This window comes from Thalassophryne amazonica, chromosome 16 (genome assembly GCF_902500255.1).
Source record: "Thalassophryne amazonica chromosome 16, fThaAma1.1, whole genome shotgun sequence".
Classification (NCBI taxonomy): Eukaryota; Metazoa; Chordata; class Actinopteri; order Batrachoidiformes; family Batrachoididae; genus Thalassophryne; species Thalassophryne amazonica.
In genome coordinates, this window is record NC_047118.1 from 82,931,908 (window position 1) to 82,938,887 (window position 6,980).

The following is a 6,980-nucleotide window of genomic DNA, read 5'->3' on the forward strand; positions in this document are numbered from 1 at the left end:
TTGGGGGGGATTCCATACTTTTTACTGGAGTGCCCCTGAACACTGTGCAACAATTTACAGTAATAATGTCATAGAAAAGGTGTTACAGGATATGTTTTGTTGGCTAATGTAGATGTTCTTCATGGTTTGTTGTAGTCTTCTGTGCAGTTCTTCTGCTTGCAGTGTTGACATAAGTACATGTTCATATGACACATGCTATTCATTCAGAGTGGTGTTTATTTTATTTTTGAATTCTATTTTAAATAAAGCTGAACACATTTTCTTCTTTTCACTGTTATTGTTTAGAGGTTTTTCTACTGAAACCCAACTGATTTTCTGACTACCAGCCCTACGATTTCCTGTATCATATGTAGATGAGCTTTTTATGTGTATGTAACTAAACTGAACTCACATTGGGGCTTTCTTTAAATAGGTTCACCCATTAACCCATGTTTGTTCTCTTATGCAACACCTGTCTGAACATAGACAAGGTTGCATCGCGCTCTTGGCTTTCAATAAATTCTTAGCATTTGTAAGATTCAGTGGTGATTCGATTGTATTGTTGAGTCATCATGCTTTTTCCCTCTTTTGTTTATTATTCAGCCAGGGTTCTAGTTTTTAGAAATCCACCCAAATGCAACCGAGTATATAAATTTAAAAGTTTATCGTGAGTGAACTTTTTTGATTAAAAAAACATTAATTTTCATTGTTTTCTAGTAAAAGCTCATCAGAATATGATACAGGACTATGGAGTTGCAAAAAAGTTGTATCCTTAAAGTATATTGTTGATTATTTTACTCGTATGCATGTCAAAAAGTATCTTTTCATTTGTCAAATTGATCTTGTTTGGTCACAAAGACCACTATGTGTGGATCACCTGTGACTGCCATCTGAACCGTTACTAAAAATAAATCTTATTTACCATGTCACATGTTGGTATGCAAGAGATGCTGTGATTCACTTTTGATCAATATAGGTATTGAAAAACATGTTCAGATATTGAAATGTCAACTCCATATGTCCATATTACCAAACCACCCTGAATTTCAAAGACAAAATAGATGCATGGTCTGTACAGCTGGTTCATACGTTACTTCTTTCTGATTGTGAAAGAAAAAAATTAATAAAAACACACAGACTGAGTAAAACCTCTTCACTGACATTCAAGATTAGGTCCACTCAAGTCATGTTGGTAGTTTATACTTTGTGAAAGTATTCTACGTTAAAAACAACTCAGTTAAAGTACATTGTTTTCCAACCTAATAGTGCAGTTTCTGTTTTTACAGTGTTTGAAATGCTGTGGGTCCTTCTTGGCAATGGAGGACAATTCATGGAGGTGAGGAGGACAACATACACACAGCAAATAAGTTGGTGCAACATTTGTTCAAGTGCCTGAAAATGTGTTGACACTTGTGTCATCAGGAGATGACACAACCCCACAAATTAGTAACACAAAGTGTTGGTGATCACTCAAGTACACGTTTATGCTAAATATGAATGAAACTGGTCAACTGGTTCTTGAGATCTTGTGCTAATAAGGGAAAACGGACAGACAGACAGGTAGACATGCTGATCACTATAACCCCATGTATCTCATACCGGGGAGAGAAAAATGACAATGTTTCAGCATTTTGTGTGCAGCAGTATTATTTATGATTTCTACTAAATCACCAAACAGCTGTGGTTCCAATCGTGTCATACTGCTGGATCTGTATCAGTATGTGAAAGTCAGTATTGCTGCATGTCACCAGAAAAAGATTTAATCACATACTGTAGTTAAAAAACAAAAAAACAAAAAACAAATTGAAAGAAAATATTTAAACCAAAATCCTGACATGGTTTTATAATTTAAAAGGAGAACTCATCATGTTTGAGTTTGAATGTTAGTGCTGAGTGACGGGTTAAAATGCTTCTCAGGAAAGCATTGAAATAAATATTGTGGGGTTCAAGTAAGATGTCTGTTTGATAATAATCTCTTGTGATTTGGGAGTTCTTCCCCACTCATACAAGTCGACTGTATTTACTCTAATAAACGCTCCCCCTCTCATAAATGCCCCCCCTACCCCTTCATTTTTTTAGTCACATTGCATGTAGTGATGGTCCTGTGATAGACTGGCGTCTTGTCCTGGCTGCACCCCGCCTCGTGCTCTATGACTGCTGGATAGGCTCCAGCTCCCTGCGACCCTTAATTGGACAAAGTGGTTGAAGATGAGTGTGTGTGTGTGTGTGTGTGTGTGTGTGTGTGTGTGTGTGTGTGTGTGTGTGTGTGTGTGTGTGTGTGTGTGCATGTAGTGAAATTGTGAATTCCAGAACCCCGTAAAATGAAAATTAAATAGTCTGACCTTATTGCCACGAAATCTCATCAAGTCTGTTCTGGTTTCCATGATGCTTATGCAGCCACAGTGCCTTATGTTTCAGACCCTTCCCTGTCATGCTGCTGTCCCCCCAACCAGGCACCCGTTTTGCTGTTTTGGCCAGGATTGCAAGCTTATTCTTGTTCCTACACCACTCCCAGATACGTTTCCTATCGACTAGGAAATCCAAGCGGCATGGTGCTTCCCTTTCTCTTCTGCTTCTTTCACAACTTTTAGCTTGAACGCTGCCAAGTGAAAACGTTTGCGCTGAGCCATTTTATGAAATTGTGCAGCAACTACTGCATGCAGAAAAAAACATTAATTCCAAGTCTACACTGCTTCTCTTGCATGCAGTATGCATGTACGTATGTACTGTAAGACTGCACTGTGCACACATATGCAAACAATCATCAATAAATGCCCCAACATGAAAATTTCACATCCCCGGGGCGTACATTAGACTAAATATGGTATGTATTTAAAAGATAACAAACAACAGGAACAACAACATGTCCTGAATTATTCTGGAAGCCTTTATTTAATGTTTGATTAAAACAACCTGTCACATTTTCCGACAGGAGGCGGGGCCAATCAACCACCCTGTGGCCAGTTCCTCCAGTGAGCAGGAAACTGTAACGCTTGTGCTTCCCACCAAGACATTCAAGGTCGCCGACAGCAACGTAAACACCAGGTCAGTTCATCTAATCTGATCAAAATATTCAAAACCGTACATGTTTTAATGGCTGACCTTTGACTTATGACCTTTAATGTGGAACATTATTCTACTGTTGAACTGTTTGGTCACAAATGATCAAATGTAAAATGTTTGTTTCCTGCAAACTCGACATGTCTTAATCTTGTCCTTTGATTCACAGTTGTCGGATCTGTCTGATGGACTATGTGGAAGCCGAGGAACTGACGACTTTACCATGTCACCATGAATTCCACCCTGATTGTATTGTGCAGTGGTTAAAGGTATGGCACATCAGAGTTTGCCTTCTCTGTTAGTCTAAAGCAAAACTTTGTGCAAGACATTTTTGCAGTACTAGTAGTACTACTAGTAGTCTCAGACGTCCTTTTTTTAAAAACTCTCCACAAACATCTCTCCTCGTCCAGATACTCACAGCTGCTACGGTCCGGTGGTCAGCCCACGCTGGACACAGACAGTTCAGGGTTTTTTAAAGGTGTAACACATATCCAGTAAAACTCCCATATTATGGATTCAAGTGGCCCAGCGAATTTTGTCTGTTATAATTGAAATATGTTATATGGATGAAACAGATTAGTTACAGTCAGGCAGCACTAAATGATCTACCAATTAGGCTTACGTATTTCCTTGATTAAACGCCTGACCTTGAATCGGGACCTGCCTCCTGTAATGACCGGGTCAAACCTTCATCTGAAAAAAATAATGCATTATGTGCATTAAAAGCATTATATTTGGTCGAGTCACTTTTTTTCTAATTCTGCTGCGGAGTGGTACCTTAAAATCCTCATGTCTGATTCATGCTGCTACAACTCTGTAACTCCGTGGCCATGCAATGACATTGACGTGCACATTACCATTTTAAATTTCTCTGTCACATTGGTGGGTGTCTTAATGCAATTTACGCCAGAAACAGCAGCTTTTTCTGGATCATTTTGTCCCTCGACGAGCTCCACACCTTTATACAATCATCAACCTCCAAACCAACAGTACGGTACGTACAATTTCCCTCCATGAATTGGGTCATTTGAGCGTCTTTGAAGTTTTAGACTCCATGTAAAGTTGGTCATATATGCAGACTTTTCTGCCAAACGTATTTGATCCATGATCAAAGTGTAATTTGTGTGCGTGCTGAAAAAACTTTTAAAATATGATGGGAGAGGAAAGAGTGAAAAAGTAAAAGTGACCAATCACAGCCCTTGCAGTCTCCATCGTTAAAGCAGGTGCATGTCAGGCTACGGAGAGGGTTCACAACCCCACAGAGGGCTCTGATCTAAAGGGGTTGTCTTTGGTTTGTCACTCCCAGAGATATGTGTGAAACTTAACACCATCTTACAGTGTAGGCAGCAAGCAGCATTTTGTTAATAATCACCAGTCTGCCTCATTTGGGGACCGTACTAACTGTACTTACTTTACTGTACAAGCAACCCGCTGTGGTGTGTATCGACTCACGCTTCCTCTCGTAGTGTTACAGCGGCGTTCTGAGGGTTGTTGCATTGTGACGTCTCTGCGTGACAAAGTCACCTCTCTCTCAAACGTGACTCATTGAGACTGGTGAGTCAGACCCCCCCACGAGTTTATATCAGCCCTGACCTGACCGTCAAACTGCATAAACCCGTCCAACCGCTACACATCAATAACCCAACTCAGCTCCCTCAGTCACACTCAAAACATTTAACAAATACATTCATATTTTTCTTTTTTCTTTCTCAACAGGATCACCCCACCTGCCCGATCTGTCGAGCTCATCTACTGTCTGAAAGACGGGAGCCCAGTTCCTCCTGATGTCTCCTGTAAGTATGTTTCTTGTTCTGCATTGATCTCTCTGTAAATTTGCTGCATGATTCGTTGTCTGCACTGCTGCATGTGGGCAAGTGAGGTCGTGGAGTCGTGGAGGCAGAATGGGTGAAGTGTGTGACAGCACAGGGCTTCACGCCTCCAGAAGGCCTTGCGTCTGGCCTGCAGGTTTTTTCTCCTTTCACCCATCTATCAGTGGAAAAGGAGATCACATCCCAGATGGATTACAAAGATATAATTTCTGGGTTTGTGGCAAAGAAGTCAGGGAAGTGGCTCACTGAGCACGGCATGCATGGAGCTTGCTGTGGAGCTGGAGTGGACCCTTTAACCACGTACATGGTGCTTCCTGCTGGGGAGGTGGAGTTTTTATGCCACTATGTTGTTGTTGTGGTCCTGCTAAAGAGTCGCCATCTTTGACCAAGATCCATCTCTGAGACAGAAAGGTTTTAGCCTGAGTCCTGCTACTTCGAAGAAGAAGAACAGCAAAAAAAGAAGAGTCTTGCAGGAGTTTGGAGAAAATAGTCATGAACTGTGATGGAGCTATTTCTGGTCCACTGTCAGCTCAGAACAGAGCAGATCGTCTGCTCGGCAGAGAACAAATCCCAGCATCGTCCTGCAAAGCTTCATTACTGGTTTTAAGGTAAAATAATGATAATAAACCGATTCACTCAGTGTCAAATCACTTAAAAAAACAAGCAGTTACTCCGTGTTCAGGAAATCCATCATCACAGCTCTGTGGATGTGTCAAAATGATTGACATCCAACTTAATTTGGCACCACTAAAAGACATTTTCTGACTTTAGCAGGAGTTCTTGTTGGCCTGACTGCCCTGCAGTACTACAGAACAGTGGTTGTCAGTATTTTTACAATGAGTACCACCTTAGAAAATATTTGGCTTTCCAAGTACCACCTTTACAACCCTAATTAAAATAATTCAACTCAATTGATTTATATAGCATCAAATCCCAACACAGTCACTCCAAGGCGCTTCACAAGGCTGCGGTCTGACCTTACCCTCCCCCTGAGCAAAACCACTGGCAACCATGGTGAGGAAAAACTCCCTGGAAGGATTAAAGTGAACGAAAAAACTCGGCTGCATCGAGCGATTTGAACATCTGGAGTCTCCCACTGCATTGTGGGATAGAACACAAGAGCTCAAAGAGCGGAAAGCAGCCTGGGTTACTGTGATTTACATCAGTTTAAGTTGAAGTTGATGGCTTAAAGTGTTTTTCATTCATTATGGACCGACTGTGACATCTAGGACTGTGACAGCAGTGAAGAAGAACTGATGTGAAGAACGCACCGCAGCATCGCTCCAGAATCTGCAGTGCGTTTTGACAGAGGAGGAGCAGGACGGAGAACTTGTCAAAATGACCTCATGTCCTCACAAACTACAGCGTGGATACCTGATCCAGGACCGAGGGGTTGGGTCGGGTTCAGATAAAAATTTCAAAATCATACTCAGGTTGGGTCGGGTTCAGTCACATCAGCACAAAGACACTGAATGTACAGAATGTTTGTGAAACACTGTCACAGCCCGACTCTGTAACCTCAGACACTTGTTACTGTCATTAATAGTATAATTTAACATACTTTTTTTTGTCTTGGTGGATTACTAATGGGATTTGTTTTTGTCTTTGGCAGAATGCTGAAGGGACAACAGATGGAATTACGTTTCTAGGTTACGTGTAGCTTGAGATCCACCAAACAAGGCTGTCCATGATGCCTGACTGGGAAAAATACTCAACTCAGCATCCAGCAGTTTGGTTAACACCCGCAGTGTCAGCCACATGGTCAGCTGGTGGTCTCCTGTCACCTGCGTCATCCTGTCAGCTGTTGTCTGGTAGAATGCTGCCTGTGAGACCTCACAGTTGATCGCAGATATCCTGGATGTCTTGATGATGCAAGGACTCAGATGCTTCTTGAGCAATGTGCAAAGTTCTGAAACTACGTCAATTTAAATCATGTAATAACATACAAAACCACTGAGCTTGCTGGTGATTATGTTTAATGTCATTTTTTTCCACAGTTTTGGCAGCTTCGTAGAAAATGAAGGCAGGTGTCAGGTCCTTCATGATGCCTCATATTTTCTTTGATTTGTGTGGACTGAGATAAATGATGCATATTTCATATTGTATTGACAG

General features: G+C 41.3%; 1 long non-coding RNA gene across 1 annotated transcript; it reads left to right on the forward strand.

Annotated features, from left to right (window-relative positions):
• The first annotated feature begins 682 nt into the window (after nucleotides 1-682).
• Nucleotides 683-3,518, forward strand: LOC117528408. Its single transcript, XR_004565760.1, has 3 exons — nucleotides 683-756; nucleotides 3,383-3,384; nucleotides 3,506-3,518. It is a non-coding gene; the product is annotated as an uncharacterized LOC117528408 (long non-coding RNA).
• Nucleotides 3,519-6,980: the final 3,462 nt, after the last annotated feature.